Source organism: Tachyglossus aculeatus (assembly GCF_015852505.1).
Source record: "Tachyglossus aculeatus isolate mTacAcu1 chromosome 12 unlocalized genomic scaffold, mTacAcu1.pri SUPER_6_unloc_3, whole genome shotgun sequence".
Lineage (NCBI taxonomy): Eukaryota > Metazoa > Chordata > Mammalia > Monotremata > Tachyglossidae > Tachyglossus > Tachyglossus aculeatus.
The window spans coordinates 5,248,199-5,266,858 of NW_024044830.1; the positions used below are offsets into that span (position 1 = coordinate 5,248,199).

The 18,660-nt window shown below is 45.8% G+C and overlaps 2 pseudogenes; both read right to left on the reverse strand.

Annotated features, from left to right (window-relative positions):
* Positions 1–22: 22 nt before the first annotated feature.
* Positions 23–3,272, reverse strand: LOC119921589 (annotated as a pseudogene).
* A 10,207-nt stretch (positions 3,273–13,479) lies between these two features.
* LOC119921591 lies at positions 13,480–14,423 on the reverse strand (annotated as a pseudogene).
* Between the last annotated feature and the right edge of the window lie 4,237 nt (positions 14,424–18,660).

Here is an 18,660-nt window from a genome sequence, read left to right on the forward strand (position 1 = left end):
GGCTGTACTACCTGGTGTGTGGCTAAGGGTATACCGTGGTCTCTGAATCACAAGGAATCTGAAATTCTGCTCTTTTAGCCATAGCTCCCTACTGACGTTTGTTTGCATTTTGCTATATAATAATAATAATAATAATAATAATAATAATAATAATTGTTAATTGTTTACTGTTCTAAGCACATGGGTAGAAACAAGATAATCAGTATTATGTATTATATATTTGTCCTGGTACCTTGGGCTGTTTTAATGTTTTATTTTATCTTTGTCCCTGTTTCCGTCTCGAGTCCTCCCCTTCACCTCCCTTAATTCATAGAATATGAACCTCTTGAATGACATGATATGTGTCTAATTTCCACTAAATATTCTTTCCCAAAATTAATGCAATTCTCGACATCCAGTAAGTGCTTACTAAACACCATTAATATTAATATGACTATTACTATAATAATAAGAATAATAATGGCATTTGTTAAGTGTCAAGCACTGTTCTAAACACTGCGGTAGATACAGGGTAATCAGGTTGTTCCATGTAGGGCTCACAGTCTTAATTTCCACTTTAGAGATGAGGTAACTGAGGTACAGAGAAGTTAAGTGACTTGTCCAAGGTCACACAGCAGAGATGTGGTGGTTCCGGGAATAGAACCCACATCCTCTGACTCCTAGTCCCCTGATCTTTCCACCAGTTCTCGTTCAATCCCTGCCCTCGAGGATCTTGTAACAGCTGTACCAAAAGTATTTGTTGCACACAAGGTGTTTACATTCTAATTGGGGAACCCCATGTGTCCAAATATATGCATGTTCATGTATGGTGAGTGTACCTGGAAAAACGTGCACACATATGTGCGTGTGTGTAAATGTGTGTGCTTGCTTTGTGTGTGTTTGAATGTTTATCTGTGTGTGGGGATTTCTGCCACCGTTGTCTAGGTATGTCTCTGGGGCTCTTACTACCTAGATTTGTACTCCCTTCTTTGATTGTTTGGAAATTATTCCTGCCTCGTGGAAGTTTTGGTCCCTGTGGATTATTTAATGGGAAGCTACCAGGTGTTGGTCACTGTCGTTCACCTCTGGGTAAGTATGCTATAGAAAGAAGACACAGTCCCTCTCCTCAAGGAGTTTACAATGGAATAGTCACACCTAAGCCCCAGAACATTCAGATTCTTTAGTTTAGGATCCTGCCTCTTTTCTTCAAATCATGAAAACCCAAGCTCCTTAGGGGTGGCGGGTGAAGTAGGGTAGTCCCTCATGCCTCACCCCTCCTACCCCGACTTTGACCGCTCTTTTGCAGAAGCCACTTCAACACCCCTTTCACATCTTTGTTCCTTAGAGTGTAGATGAAGGGGTTGAACATTGGGGTGACGACGCTGTAGAATAGAGTCATGGGCTTGGCCTTATCCCGGGAGTTGTCAGCAGCGGGCTGGACATACATCCCAATCACGGGGCCATAGAAGATTGAGACCACGGCAACGTGAGAGCCACAAGTGTTGAAGGCCCTGAGCCTTCCCACAGAGGAGAGGATCCTTAGCATCGCTATGGTGATGAAGCCATAGGACACCAGGATGAGATCCAGGGGCACCAGCGCATAGAAGGTGCCCACCACAGAGTGCATGGCCACATTGAAGGAGGTGTACACGCAGGGCATCTCGATGACCACCGGCACCTCACAGAAGAATTTGTCAACCACGTGGTTCCCACAAAGGGGAAGCTGGACCATGAGTGAGGACTGCAGCAGTGAGTTGGCCAAGCCACTAACCCAGGCTGTGGCCACCAAGAGGATGCTGAGACGCTAATGCATGATGGCCAGGTAGTGCAAGGGCTTGCAAATGGCCACGTAGCAGTCAGAGGACATCATAGCTAGCAGGATGCACTCAGTGGCCCCCAGGAAGTGAAAAATGTAGAGCTGGGTCACGCAGCCCCCATAGCCGATGGTCTTGTCTGGGCCCCAAAGGTTCCTCAACATCTGGGAAAGTGGTGGTGGTGAAGCACAGATCCAGGAGGGACAGGTTGCTCAGGAAGACGTACATGGGGCTTTCTAACTCAGGATCCATCCGGAACACCAAAGTGATGGCCATAATGCCAACCAGAGTGAAGATATAAGTGACAAAGACCAAGAGGAAGAGAGGCATCTCCAACCAGGGCCGGTCAGAGAAGCCCAAAAGAATGAAGACCCACTGGGAGCTCACATTCTTGCAGTACACGTTGCAGAAGCCCCTACGGAGGGAGATAGAGAGAGAATGAAGGTTTCTACTTTCAAACCACTTTGGCCCCAAGACGTTCAATGAACCCTAAACTGTTCACCCAACGGCTCAGTCAGGAGTTGCGGGCGAAAAGGGCAGGAATGACTCTTCCTGGTTTTCAGAGACACAGCGAGAGCAAATGACTTGTCTGGGGTGACATAATAAGTCTGTGGTGGAGCCATTACTAGAACCAAACAACGTGGCCTAGTGGTGAGAACAAAAGCCTCGGAGTCAAGGGACCATTCATTCATTCAATCGTATTTATTGAGCGCTTACTGTGTGCAGAGCACTGTAGTAAGCGCTTAGGAACTACAAATTGGCAACATAGAGACGGTCCCTACCCGACAACGGGCTAACAGTCTAGAAGGGGGAGACAGACAACAATACAAAACAGGTGGACAGGTGTCAAGTTATCAGAATTTGCAACTGTTAACAGAGTGGAAAACCTTCCTACAGAAAAGACTTCAGTGGCAAGTTGGAATTGGGGGGTACTGGTCACGAGCAAAAGTTTCTTGACTCATGGTGAGCTGGTCGGCTACTCCAGTGTGTGAGAGCTTGGCGTGGTCTTCAGTGTTTAACAAGATGTTTCTGGCCTTGATGTCGCGGTGTACTTTCCTCATAAAGTGGAGATATTCCAGTCTTTTAAGTGTTGACCGCAGTATTGTGGCTGTTTAATCGTCTATCAGCGTTTGTTTTCATAATCGAGGACACGGAACCAGCACTACAGTATTCCATGATGATCCACAGATCTGTGTTCTTAAAGTAGCTGCCATAGTACTTCACTACGTGAGGGCTGTAACACTATTGCATTATGGAGATTTCTTTGAAAATCTCCTGCAGATCGGACTCCACAGGAACTTGCTTGATCGCCACAATTTGACCCGTTTCTTTATGAATAGCTTTGAATACTCTGGCATCGGAACCTTCTCTAAGTTTCTATAGGACATCGAACACTTCCTCTGGTTGCTTCGTCAAGTTGTCTTCATCCAACTTTTTCAGCAGCCTGCACGGCGGGTTCCACAGGTGCACCGTCTCCATGGCTCCCACTCACTGCTCCATCGCACCGTGCAGCACTGCTCAGCACAGCACCGCACCGCACCACTCAGCACAGCATTCCGGTTCTGTCTCTCTCTCTGTTTCTCTCTCTGGTCTCTGGCTCTGTCTCTCTCGCCAGAACTTCCACTTTTTTCGGGGGTTCTAATCCCAGCTCCATCACCTATCTGTTGTGTGACCTTGAGCAAGTCACTGAACTTTTCTGTGCCTAAGTTTTCTGATCTGTAAAATGGGGATTCAATACCTGTCCTCCCTGCTACTTGGACTGTGAGCCTCATGTGGGGCGGGGACTGTCTGACCTGATTAACTTGCATCTACTCCAGCACTTAAAACAGTGCTTGACATATAGCAAGCACTTCACAAATACCATAATAATAATAATCAAATATAACAGTCCAGAATATGGAGTCAGTTCTGGACAGAGTCTGAAGTCAAGGAAGTGAGTTCAGGCAGCAAAGCACAGGATCTCTGTGAAGGGATAAGGCATAATCAGCCTGCCTAAGGAGTTTGGAGAAGAGAATGGGAGCCAGAAAATGGTGTATGAGAGAGAATCAAGAGAACCTCTTGAAAGAGTATAGTATGGACCATTACTGAGAATGTTTAAAAAATAAAGGGAAAAATTGACAACCGCAATAAGGATGGGATGGAAAGTGGGGAAAACTCATTATACTACCCATTTCCAAGCTTGAATAATTATAAGAAATATTAAGTATTTATGTGATAAACACTGTTCTAAGCTCTGGGGGAGATAAAAGATAATCAGGATAGACTCAGTTACTGTCTCACATGGGGCTCACAGTCTAAGGGTAGCACAGATCACCTAAATTTCAAAGTGTTTGTGGACTGGACTCTCTATGCACTTTTCTGATAACCGAAGAATTCATCTTCTATATCCCACACATCAATCAATCAATGTTATTTATTGGGTGTTTATTATGAACTATTGCCTCCCACTTCTGAGCCATCTCTTATGCCCTGTCCACAATGTCAAGCCCCTCCTTATTTCTTCCTGCAAGTAAATTCACCTATCCCTACCACTCACCTGCCATTCTTCTAAATTCCATTCAAGGCTCACCTCCTCCAGACAGCCATCTCAGTTAATCCTACCTGAATCCACTCTCTCTGCTCAGTTGCAAAACATACTTAGCACTCCCCTCTATGTCTTTAGAGGCAGCTGACATTGTCCTTGACAGACATTTCTTCATATATTAATTTGTATTTGTTCTCTTCAATTGGGAGTGTGCCGTTTTGTATCTTCCCATTATACCCTAGTACATCCTAATAATCACTGGTAATAATAATAATAATAATAACTATTATTATTATTATTTTGGTATTTGTTAAGCGCTTACTATGTGAAAGCACTGTTCTAAGCGTTGAGGAGGATACAAAGTGATCAGGTTGCCCCATGTGGGGCTCACAATCTTAATCCCCATTTCACAGATGAGGTTACTGAGGCATAGAGAAGTTAAGGGACTTTCCCAAAGTCACACAGCTGACAAGCGGTGGAGCCGGGATTTGAACCTATGACCTCTGACTCCCAATCCCATGCTATTTCCACTGAGCCACGCTGCTTCAACCTGTGGTGCAACCTGTGAAGTGTATGAAGGGTAGAGAAGACATATTTGCCTCCCTATGTTACAACCCATTGGCTGGTGAAGTAACAGCAGGTAACCCAAGCACCTGTTGAATAGGGAAATAAAACAGGGTGGCTGCTAACAGGGTCTGAAAAAGAAATGTTGGAAAGACACAGTGTCTCATCCACCAACCATGAAGTGGAGCTGTGCCTTGCCAGAAACAAACAACAGCAGATGGGCTAACTCCAAAGTTTCATGTTGAGAAAAGGTGATGGGAAGAGTTTGGGGGAGGCACGAAGGGCAAAGGAGGGTCTGTATGGACCAGAGGCTATAGAAAGCTGGTATTACTGCAAGGCAGAGTGGGAAGTAGTGCCAGATCCAGCTCAAATTATCAAATCAAATAACTGTGTACCAGCTGTGGCATTTGTTAAGTGCCTGAAATTCCACTCCTAGCCACAGTGTTCTACAGATCTTGGGGGGTTTTTGTTGCTAGTATAACAATTATTATTTGGTATATGATTATTATGATTATTATTATTATATTTTTAAACCACTTACTATAGATCATACACTGTTCTAAGCACTGGGTTTATACAATTTAATCAAGTCGTACACAATCCCTCCACATGGGGTTAACAGCCTAAGTAGGAGGGAGAACAGATATTTAATTATCATTTTGCCATTGAGGAAACTGAGACACAGAGAACTTACATGACTTACCCAAGGTCACAGAGTAGGTAAATGGTGAAGCTGGGATTAGAACTCAGGTCCTCTGACTCCCAGGCCCGTGCTCTTTCTACTAGGTCATACTGCTTCCATTTTAATCCAAGCATTTATCCTAGCCTGTCTTGGTTACTGAATCAGACTCGTTGCTGATCTCCCTGCCTCTTCTCTCTCTCCCCACTCTAGTCCATACTTTGCTGCCCAGATCATTTGTTTTCAAAACTGTTTAGTCCATGTTTCCCCACTCCTCAAGACTCCCCCAGCAGTTGTCCATCCATCTGCACACCAAACAGAAGCTCCTTACCATTAACTTTAAATCATTCAATCAGCTTGCCCCCTCCTACCTCACCTCACTGATTTCCAACAACTCAGCCTGCACATTGCACTCCTCTAATGCCAGCCTATTCACTCTAACTCAATCTCACTATCTCACCAATGACCCCTTGTCCACGCCCTGCCTCTGTCCTGAAACTGTTTCCCCCTTTACAGTTGAAGATGATCACTCACTCCACCTTCAAATCCTTGTTAAAAGCACATTTCCTCCAAGAGGCCTTCCTCGACTAAGCCCTCATTTCCTCTTCTCCCACTCCCTTCTGCATCACTGTAATGCTCCCTTTATTCCCACAGTACTATGTACCAATCTGTATTTGACTTATTTGAATTAATGTCTGTCTCCCCCTCTGGGCTGTAAGCTCACCATGGGGAGGGAACATGTCTACCAACTCAGTTGTATTGTACTCTCTTAAGTGGTTAATACAGTCCTCCACACATAATAAGCATACATATGCTGACCGATTGATTGACTGACCGATTGAATGCTTCCCTGTTGTCTTAGCATTTTGTTTCATCTCTCCTTATCACCAGTCCCCTCTCCCTACTTTTCAGTTTTTAGATTGTGAGCCATCTGAGGACCCGGAACCATGTCTAATTCTTACCTGGGTATTTTTTTCCAAATGCTTAGTACAGTGGATGAAGTTAATGGTTAACAAATCCTATACCTATTACTTATTACTATGTGCCAAACAGTGTGAGTGTAAATAGAGGACAATCAGTTCAGACAACTTATGGGAGAGGGAGAGCAAATATCGAAATTCCCATTTCATTGGTGAGGAAACTGAGACCTAGATAAATTTAATGACTTGCCCAAGTCCACATGACAGGTGGGTGGCAGGGCCAGAATTCGAACCCAGCTCTCCTAAATGCCAGTCCTGTGCTCTTTCCACTAGACCATGTTGCTTTGCTTAGGGAAAGGGCGCTGAACACAGTGGCTTGTATGTTTTTGGTATTATTTGGGGCTAAAACAACTGCACTGTCAAAGAGGAGGTTTGGTCAAAATGGGTAAGTGAGGCAGGAAACACCACTGCAAGCGCTGCAGTCATTTTTATTCTGTCAGTATAGTGGAAAGAACACAACTTTGAGAATCAGGAGTTGAGGTCTCTAGTCCCAACTCTGGCAGTAGGGAATACCTGCTGGAAACAGCAGAAGTTACCAAGGAAACCACCCTCCTGGACACTGGAACTGTGCTCTGGTCCATTTGGCCATAGGTGAGTCCTTCTGCAAATGTTGCAATCCTGCCCACCTACTTGCTCGTGGCACTCATCACCCAATTTGGAATTTGACTGGCAGGGACCAGAGAGTGCAAGTGACAATACACGAAACACTACAGTCGTTTTCTTCACACAGGTTCTCTGTCGTGAAGTTTCGGAATAAGGCCCTTCTGTCATACCTGATGAGAAAGGCTCCATATACACCACGTTCATCAATCAATGGCTTTAACTGAGTGCTTTTCCGTGGGCAAAGCACCACACTAAGCTCTTGGGAGAGTGCAATACAATAGTTAGTAGGCACACAAGGAGCTTACAGTCTCTGATGCTCCTGTGCTGGGCTAGGGTGCTTGCTCTCTTCAGTGCCTGACACTAGTTTGATTTTTTTTATTTGTCTCCTGCTATCATAATCTTCTAACAACCTCTGTTCTGATAAAGCCAATGCAGGGTGTCACCTGGCCTTATCTGACTGCGCAGCTGGCTCACCAAACGTTTTCAGCAGTTCTACACTCCAATGATTTTGATTCCTTGTATCATTTAAATGTTTCTTCTCCCCTTCTTCCCTCCCTCTCCATACTACCATTTGAAGCTGCTGATTGGGGATCCTGCCACCCCGGTCAGATGTCTTTACCTTCAAACCCCTACCAGTACTAGTGACAACAGCATGTTCAAAGCAGCGAGATCCAGTGAATAAAGCACCGTCTTGGGAGTCAGAATTCTAATCCTGGCTACACCACTTGCCTATTGTTTGACTTTGGACAAGTCACTTAACTTCTCCATATGCCAATTATCTCTTCTGTAAAATGGGGATTAAGACCGTGAGCCCCATATGGGAGGTGGAGTGCATCTGGCCTGATTCGCTTGTATCTTCCCCAGTGCTTAGTAAAATGCCTGTCACATAGTAAGCACTTAATACATACTATTTGTTTTTAAAAAGTGCCTCAGAGCTTGACCTCACAGCTTACGCAATGGACAACCCCCAATATAAGCTTCCAAAGGATCCCTCAGGATTCAAAACTCTCCTTCTCTGATGAGCGAGTGGCAATTCCTCATCTTCCTTTGTGCTGCATAATAGGAGGTGAGAGCTTTCTTCAAAGAGGTCTTAGAACCCAGCCTCCTTTGACTAGGGCAGAAGTGGGCAGAAAGGAGGGCTGGGAGACTTTCATGTGCTTGTGGAAGGTGAACTTCATGTTTACAGGCATCGTCACCAACTACAGAATCGTCTCCGCCCCCAGAGGATGGCCCAGGAAGCTGAACCTGGCTTATTGACTCCATCAGATTTTCCATTTTCTGCAATTATCTGCAATAACCCTGGGGCAGACTCCCCAGGGCAGACCTATTTCGCTTTCCTTTCCTCCCCCTGATATGTTTTGCTCTGGGATTTGAGCACATTTTTCCAATGCCAGTGAATATCAGAATCCAAAAAGTGAAAAAATCACTGTGTCTTTAAGTAGAGCTGTTTCCACAGTCTTTTGTTTTGAAACCCTACTATCTCGATTTCTGTCTTTCTCTCTCTGATTTATCTGTCTCTCATTCTGCTTCTCTCTGTGTCTCTTTCTCTTTGCCATCTCTCAGACTACTTCCCTCTCTTTCTCTGAATATCTGTCTCTCATTCTGCTTCTCTGCCTTTCTTTGACTTAATCTGCCTCTCTCCATTTACCTTTCTTTCTCAGGCTGATTCTTCCTCTGTTTCTCTGTCTCATTTCTCCTGTACATTTGGTTGTCTTTTGGGTGGAGAGCATAGAAGTGCGTTAGAGAGAGAGAGCAGGGAAAGAGTGCAAAGCTAGGACCAAAATCCCACTCTACCAGTCATTTTTTACTGTATCACACCACCTCCCCAGTGATGAGCAACTAGTGGGGCAGTGTGGTCTAGTGGAAAGAGCATGGACCTGGGAGTCAGAGAACCTGGGTTTTAATCCCAGCTGCCGCTTGCCTGCTGGGTGAACCTGGGCAAGTCACTTAATTTCTCTGTACCTCAGTGCCTGATCTGCAAAATGGGGATTCAATACCTGTTCCCCCTCCTAGTAGACTGTAAGACCCATGTTGGACCTGATTATCGTTTATCTACCCCAATGTTTGGCTCATAGTAAGCACTTAACAAATACCACAATTATTAAAAGAGCAAAAGAATCCGCACTTCAGGACACTGGCTCTCAGGCCAGTCCCAAGTCAATCAGAAGCAATGCCACCATATGCAATCTAATGGGGGTGGGGAGAGGGATGTTACCTGTAGGTCCTCAACCAAATGAATTTCAGTTGTTCTGTGCTAACTTGCAAGAGTATTAGTTATAAATCCCCTTCTTTAAATGCTGAACAGAGTTTGTAAATGCTTCCAGCATTAAGAAATTATTTTTTCAAATAATAATAATAATTACAGTATTTGTTAAGCTCTTACCATGTGCCAGTCACTGTATTAAGCACTGGGGTGGATACAAGCAAATCGAGTTGGATACAGTCTCTGTCCCACGTAGGACGCACAGTCTCAATCCCCATTTTACAGATGAGGTAACTGAGGCACAGAGAAGTGAATTGACTTACCTGAGGTCACACAGGAGACAAATGGCAGAGCCATGATTAGAATCCATGATCTTCTGAATCCCAGGCCTGTTCTCTATCCACTACACCACGTTGCATAATTACCTTACTCCAGGTGGACTCAATAACTGAGTTCTTTCTCTTCAGTGGCCAACAAAAATGAGGGACTAAAATTGATTCATTTTTGTCTTATGGCAAGTCTAGTTTACAAATCCCATTGTTAGTGTGTTATTGTTGGCAACTGGCAGAGTAAAGTCGTTGGGAAATTTGAGGAAATCCTTAAAATTCCTTGGCGGGCTATTTTGGCCACTTACTAAAGTGTAATTATCTTCAGTAGATATATCGGTTTTGATTCCTGGTGGCACGCATCAAGTATCAGCAACACAAGTAGTAGTTCCAACTTTATGAATAAGGAGAGCAATGACATAAATTTTTCAGTCATTTAAGAAAGGAAGCTTAGAATGGATGAATCTATAAGAAAACCCTATCAGTTTCCTGAGGGCAGGAATCATATCTACTAAATTTATTGTACTGTACTCTTCCACACACTTTGTGTAGTGTTCTATACGTAATAACATAGTAAATGCTCAATAAATGCCAATGACTGATGGATGGATTGTTTACTACTATTACTGCTGCTGCTGCTTCTGCTGCTGCTGCTACTACTACTACTACTACTACTACTACTACTACTACTACTACTACTACTACTACTCATGTGCCTGGGTTTAGAGACACGAGAGAATCAGAGAGCCAGCCAGCAGCAGAGTTAACTGTTTATGGATAAAGAAGGGGATCTCTCCAATCTAAGATCCCATCATTCAGACCCTCACTTGGGGACTAGCAGCTGGGAAAAAGTGCCCGGGGCCAGGGGGCAGGAAGTTAGAGGTGTTGCACTCGAGTTGACTGGAAGCATCTCCTGGCCTCTGTGAAAAACTGGCCAGGTGGAGCCCCTCTCACGCTCAGCAACAGGCATTCCTGCCCCTGACAGCTTGAGGGAGGGCAGAGCTGTTGTCTCGGTTAGTTCCCTTACTGTTCTGCCACCTCTCTTCCTGGAGTCGGGGAGCGACCAGGCTTGGCCTAGTGGAAAGAACATGGCCCTGGGAGCCAGAGGACCTGGATTCTAATCCTGGCTCCACAACATATATACTACATGACCTTGAGCAAGTCACTTAACTTCCCTGTTTCTCAGTTCCCTCAGTTACAAAATTGGGATGCAGTACTCGTTTTTCCTCCTGCTTAGACTGCGAGCCCTAGGCCCACAAGGAGTGTACATTCTAGCGGGGGAGAAAGACAAAAAATAAATTACAGATAGGCGAAATGGAATGGTGTAAGGATATGTACATATGTATATATGTGCTGTGGGACTGGATGTGGGATGAATACCAAGTGTTTAAAAGGTATATAGCTGAGTGCACAGGCAAAGCAGAGGAAAGGGCATTGAGGACTTAAGTCAGGGAAGACCTACTGAAGGAGATCAATAAATCAATCGTATTTATTGAGAGCTTACGGTGTGCAGAGCACTGTACTAAGTGCTTGGGAAGTATGAGTTGGCAACATATAGAGACAGTCCCTACCCAACAGTGGGTTCACAGTCTAGAAGGGGGAGACAGAGAACAAAACAAAACATATTAACAAAATAAAATAAGGAGATATGATTTTAGGAGAGCTTTAAAAGTAGGGAGAGTGGTGGTTTCTTGGATAAAAAGTAGGAGAGAGTTTCAGCCCATGTCCTGCAGAATTCTGCACTTTCATGTTGTCTTTTATGTTGTTTTGTGTTTAGATCATTTCATTTTCACTATTATTGCTGGCCACAAAACCTGCCCTACCTTATTTTTAGATCTATTGCTGGCCCTCCATGAATTTTCCCAGTGCTTAGGACAGTGCTTTGCATACAATAAGCCCATGATAAATACTAATGCTGTTACTGCTACTCACCTATTTTTAGACACCCAGGAATAAAGACTCTATGATCTCATCTGGTCCCGTTTCAGAGTTCGACCACCTCAAATTAGTTTAGCCATCTGATCCTAATGTAAGTTTCTTTAGGTAGGAAACATGTCATGACCTCTTGTTGTAATTCCCAAGCACTTAGTAGAGATATTGCATTCAGTAGATAGTCATAAATGTGGACAAGAAGGATTTCCTCAAACCTACCCAACACTTTACTTGTTGCAATTCAAAGAAATTTCATTCTTTTGGACCCTTTGTGGAATGGAGAGAAATCAACCATCAACTCACAATACATAGTTTTAGAAAGTTATTAAGTCATGCCTCGGACTCAACTTCTCTTCAATAAATTTATTCATGGAGTACGTTTATTTTGAATATAGTATTTATTAAGAACTTACTATATGCCTAAGGACAGCGTAAAGTCATGGGTTAGTGTAGAAGATAATCAGACAAAATTCCTGTCCCCCATGGAGCTCACAGTCTAAGAGATAGGGAGAGCAGTTATTTCCTCTCCATTTAGAGACAAGGAAACGGAAGCACAGAGAAGTTATGTGACTTCTACAAGGTCACGTGGCTACCAAGTGGAGATGCAGGGATTAGCAGCCACCTGCTCTAACTTCCAGGCCCTTGCTCCGTCCACCAGGCCACGCTGCTGCTAATTTTACTGGCATTTCCTGAAGCCCAGTACCGTGGTTTTTGCATCAAGCTTCACTGCCTCGAATTTCATCAGAGATTGTCATCTCTGAATATCATAAATTTCCCTATATCCTTTTTAAAATGAGGAGGCCACAAGGGTTACCTCCTTTTGTGACAGCCTAAGGCCTGGAATCCATCTTTTTTGGTCAAGTCACCATTACCTCCAGGCTAGCACACTTGGGAATCTGTAACATATCTTATCTCTAGGAGCATTCATTCAATCGTATTTATTCAATCGTATTTATTGAGTGCTTACTGTGTGCAGAGCACTGTACTAAGCGCTTGGGAAGTACAAGTTGGCAACATATAGAGATGGTCCCTACCCCTCAGCAGGCTCACGGTCTATAAGTCAGATGCCTCTGGGCTACATCTGACCATGGATGCTGATAAAGAGATAAGATAAGGAAGTAGTATTCACTTAGCCTCCCCCTGCAGTGAGCAAAACAAGGCAGAACTCAGCCACACTAGACCCCATAAAAGTCGGACCCAGGGAACAGCCGTTTGTGCAGGACAAGATCACCATTAGCTGGTATAACACTCTCCTTTACACAGAGTTTGGAATCTGTGATGGCACTTCTAGGAAGATGGGGCACATATATTGTCCTCATTTGTACTTGAGTAGACACCCCCCCACCCAACCTCCACTTTGACCTTGGTAAGCCAGATAGCTCATTGCCGGTTTTGCACTGAATGCACTTTTGACCCAGCGGAGTCTGAGTAGCTGCTGGCTGTGTTTGTGATTGATGTTTGTACTGAATGCGCTATAACCGAGGTATCCAAGTAAGCTATGGCAATGAATCACACTATAGTGCTTTGGATCTAGGTGAGCCCAGTGACTCAGGTCATGTTGTAATTAATTTGCTAACCTATTGAATTGACTAGGTGAAAGCAGGCATTTGACCGTGTTGTAATGAATTCTATTAGTACATTAGATGATCTTGGGGAGCCTGCTTTTTAGGCCTTGAGTTTCTGCTTATTCCTTTTTATGATACTCTTCTTGTGTCTGTACACAGGGGACTCAATAAAGAGATCAAGATCCTTCCTTCTTTTAAACAAAATGCATCTTGGCTTGTTCTGTCTATCTCCCAGCTCTTACCAGACAGTGAAAGGGGATTCTGAAACCCAGGTCTTATCACATTGGTCACACCTTCCCAAGGAGGCTTCTCACACCTTGAGGGAGGGAACCTTGGACACAAGTCCCAGGAAAGCGCGGTGCACATCCTTATTCCTCGGAGTATAGATGATGGGATTCAACATGGGGGTGATGATCCCATAGAAGAGAGAGATGATCTTTCCACGCTCCAGGGAGGTGGGGGACAGAGGCTGCAGGTACATGTAGTTGGCCATTCCAAAGAAGAGCAAAACCACGAGCAGGTGAGAAACACAGGACTCGAAGGCCCTGCGGCAGCCCTTCACCAGTGGGATCATCAGCACGGACCGGACAATGAAGCAGTAGGAGATCAAGATGAGGGTCATGGGGATCGGGAGGAAGAGGAAGCTGATGAAGAAGAGCTCTGCCTCATTGGCCATGGTATTGATACAGGACAGCTTGAGCAGGGCAGGCACCTCGCAGAAGAAGTGATTCACTTGGTGGTAGCCACATCAGGGCATCTTCAGAATCCATGTGGACTGGAGCACTGAGGTGCTGACCCCACTGAACCATGAGATGGCTACTAGGTGGAAGTAAAGGCTGTGGTGCATAACAGTGGAGTAATGCAGGGGTTGGCAGATGGCCACGAAGTGGTCAAAGGACATAGCCATCAGGAGGATACAATTCAGTCGAGCTCAAAGCCAGAAAGATGAAGAGCTGAGCCACACAGCCACCATAGCTTGATGGTTCTGTGTGTGCTGTGAAGTTTGACTAGCATCTGAGGGAGGGTGGTGGTGGTGTAACAGAGATCTAGAAAGGAGAGTTTGGTGAGGAAGAAGTATATGAGGGTGTGGAGTCGCGAGTTCACCCGACACAGCAGGATGATGGTCACATTTCCCAGGATGGTCAGGATGTAGGAGACCAGAAAGACCACAAAGAAGGATAGCTCCAGCCAGGACTGGTCTGAGAAGCCCAGCAAGATGAAGTTTTGTGAGGAACACCCATTGGCCAAGTCCATGCTGGCTCACCTCTAGGACACCTGCAGGACAAAAGTGAAACCAGAGCGAGAAGGATAAAGACTAGCCCACCGTTTGTCATGTCTAGGATGAGCAAAGGTCTGGCAGCAGAACTAATATGGGGATTACAGAGTTGAGAAAGAGGGTGGGAGAGAGGGGCACAAATCATTAGAAACTGCTTACTATAATTGTCAGGTTAAATTTGAGTTAATTTGAGTAAGTGAGGGGAAACTAAAAAATAAGAATGCAGGTATTTATTAACCCCTCCCTGTGTGCTCAAGTGTTGTGCTAAGCCCTGGGGTAGATAACAAATAAACAGATCAGACACTATCCAGGTTCTCTTAATCTAAGAGGAAATATGTCTTTAGTTCTGACAGTAATGTAAACTGAGAAGGGAGATGGAGCACTGGGGCGAGGGTTAGAAAAAGGAAGCACTATGAGTGGGAAAGCTAGATATGAAATGAAGATCAGTCTTGGTAGTAGTTGGTGGAGGAAGTAGGTTGGGGTTAGTATGTCTAGAGCATGACTGTGAAAGAGAGCTTGATGAAAATATAATTCACCCATGAAACATTCTGGGCATGCCACCCCTCTCCTCAAAAATCTCCTGCCGTTGCCTATCAACCTCCATATCGAACAAAAACTCATCACTATTAGCATCAATGCCTTCCATCACCCTGCCCCTTCTTACCTCACCTCCCTTCTGTCCTTCTACATTCCAGCTCGCTCACTCCGTTCCCCCGGTACTAACCTTCTCACTGTGCCTCATTTTCACCTGTCCCGCCTTCGACCCCTGGCCCATGTCCTACCACTGGAGCACCCACCCTCCTCAAATCCAACAAACTATCACAATTCCCCCCTTCAAAGCCCTACTGAAGGCTCACCTTATCCAAGAGGCTTTCCCAGACTCAGCCCCCCTTTTCCTCAGCTGCCCCTCCCCTCCACATTGCCTCGACTTGCTACCTTTGCTCTACCCTTCTCTCCCAGCCAAACAGCACTTATGTATATATCTATAGTTCTATTTATTTATATTAATGCCTGTTTACTTGTTTTGATACGTATATACCGATCATTCTACTTATTTATACTGATGCCTGTTTACTTGTTTTGATGTCTGTCTCCCCCCTTCTAGACTGTAAACCTAGTGTGGGCAGGGATTGTCTCTCTTTATTGCTGAATTGTACTTTACAGTCACTTACTACAGTGCTCTGCACACTGAGTAAGCTGAGTAAGCACTCAATAAATACGATTGAATGAATGAATAAGAACTTCTGCCATATAGGGTGAGAGGGAATAGAGTGGGACATTAGAGGAAGGGAAGGTAGGGTCAATCCCTGGAGGATTTTCAGAATCCATGGCTGAGGGAGATCCTGACAGTGAGGAGACAGAAGGAGGCCCGGAAAGATCTCAGTAGCATGAACTCACAATGTATATGGTTCTGCATAATTATGAAGGTCTGAAAAATCTGGGTGGGATTTGGGGATTGATGAGAAGCAGGAATGTGTCACTCGCTTGTTTGTATTTCTGAAGTGCTTAGCACAGTGGTCCCTCAATAAATGCAGTTTCTATGGCTGCTGTTACTGCTACTCAATCCCCAAATGTGATTATCCCACACCAAGGGAAGTGGAGGTCTGGTGAGGTCATAATTCGTTTGATCAGGTTAGCCAATGAAACCAGATAATTCAGACCCCAGAGTGGATTCTGTGGCTAGAATTACCCTACTGAACTACATACAGGGATCAAATCAGCCAGTTCTTCTTCAGTCCTACAGTTCAGTCGGGCTGTTTGAACTAGTCTCTGTGGGAGCATAGGAAAGCTACTTATCCTCTCTGGTCCCAATCTGTGAAACGTGGCTCAGAACATGAGCACCTGTCTGCCTCCCAAAGACCATGCGAGGTTTTGAGAAAGTGGGGATGTGATGTCTTTGGGACAAAAATGTATGACATTCATTCTAATATTACAACTTCCTTTCTGAAGGTCCACTGGGTACTGATGTCATGTGGAACTGAACGGTGTGTGTGGAGGGGGCGGAATTGTTGTGGGAGGCGGTGCATATATCTGTAAACCCTTTATGATCCATGGAATCATTTTGAGTTCGACTCGCATTCCCTTCTTCACACACAGAGAAGCGGAGAGAGGGTGAGAGAGGGCAAGAGAGGAGAGAGAAAGAAAAAGAGGCAGTGGTAGAGAGAGCAAGAAGAAAGAACCAGGAGAGGGAGAAAGACTGGTCAATCACTCATTGGTATTTTCTGAACACTAACAGCACTGTGTTAAGCACTTGGTAGGCAGAGTAGGAGGATCAGGACCAGGCAGAGCATCATCATCATCATCAATCGTATTTATTGAGCGCTTACTATGTGCAGAACACTGTACTAAGCGCTTGAGAAGTACAAATTGGCAACATATAGAGACAGTCCCTACCCAACAGTGGGTTCACAGTCTAAAAGGGGGAGACAGAGAACAAAACCAAACATACTAACAAAATAAAATAGAATAGATATGTACAAATAAATTCAATAAATAAATAGAGTAAAAAATATGTACAAACATATATACATATATACAGGTGCTGTGGGGAAGGGAGGGAGGTAAGATGGGGGGATGGAGAGGGGGACGAGGGGGAGAAGAAGGAAGGGGTTCAGTCTGGGAAGGCCTCCTGGAGGAGGTGAGCTTTCAGCAGGGTCTTGAAGGGAGGAAGAGAGCTAGCTTGGCGGATGGGCAGAGGGAGGGCATTCCAGGCCCTGGGGATGACGTGGGCCGGGGGTCGATGGCGGGACAGGCGAGAGCGAGGTACGGTGAGGAGATCAGCGGTGGAGGAGCGGAGGGTGCGGGGTGGGCTGTAGAAGGAGAGAAGGGAGGTGAGGTAGGAGGGGGCGAGGTGATGGAGAGCCTTGAAGCCCAGGATGAGGAGTTTCTGCCTGATGCGCAGATTGATTGGTACCCACTGGAGATTTTTGAGGAGGGGAGTGATATGCCCAGAGCGTTTCTGGACAAAGATAATCCGGGCAGCAGCATGAAGTATGGATTGAAGTGGAGAGAGACACGAGGATGGGAGAACAGAGAGAAGGCTGATGCAGTAGTCCAGACGGGACAGGATGAGAGCTTGAATGAGCAGGGTAGCGGTATGGATGGAGAGGAAAGGGCGGATCTTGGCAATGTTGTGGAGCTGAGACCGGCAGGTTTTGGTGACGGCTTGGATGTGAGGGGTGAATGAGAGAGCAGAGTCGAGGATGACACCAAGGTTGCGGGCTTGTGAGACGGGAAGGATGGTAGTGCCGTCAACAGAGATGGGAAAGTCAGGGAGAGGGCAAGGTTTTGGGAGGGAAGACAAGGAGTTCAGTCTTCGACATTTTGAGCTTTAGGTGGCGGGACCAGAGCAGGAGGGCCAGTACCAGGCAGAAAAGATAGTCAGTACCAGGTGAAGGAGGAGGGCCACGGCTAGGTAGATGAGAAGGACCAGGACCAGGTCGAGGAGGTGGGCCAGGACAAAGCAAACGGGTTGTCCAGGACGAAGTGGAAGAGGAGGGCCAGAAACATCCTAGAAAGACTGTATTGACCATGTGTTGTAGGAGGGCCAGGACCAGGTGGAGGAAGAGGACCAGAACCAGGTGGAGGAGAGGGGCTACGACCAGGTGCAGGAGGAGGTCCAGAGCCAGGTGGACGTGGAGTGCCAGCACGAGGCCAAGGAGGTGGACCAGGACGAGGCAGAGGATAAGGGCCAGGACCAGGCCTAGGAGGTCGGTCAGGACCAGGGGGAGGGGGAGGGACAGGAACAGTGTAGTAAGACTGTCAGTACCAGGCAGGATAGGAGGACCAGAACCAGGTGGAGGAGATGGGACAGGACCGAACAGAATAGGACGATCAGGACCAGGCAGAGTTGGAGGGTCAGGTCCAGGCAGAAAATGAGAGCCAATACCAGGTGAAGGAGGAGGGCTACCACTAGGTAGATGAGAAGGGCCAGGACCACGTCTGGTAGTGGGCCAGGAAATGGCAGGGAGAGAGGGACAAGACCAGATGGAGGAGGGCCAGGAACAGCACAGAAGGACTGTCATGACCAAGTGTTGTAGGAGGGCCAGGACCAGAAGGAGGAGGAGGTCTAGGACCAGGTGGAGAAGGAGGGCCATGCCCAGGTTGAGGAGGAGGGCCAGGACCAGGTATACGAGCAGAGCCAGTATGAGGCGGAGGACGAGGGCCAGGACCAGGCAGAGGAGAAGGATCAGGACCAGGTGTAAAAGGAGAGCC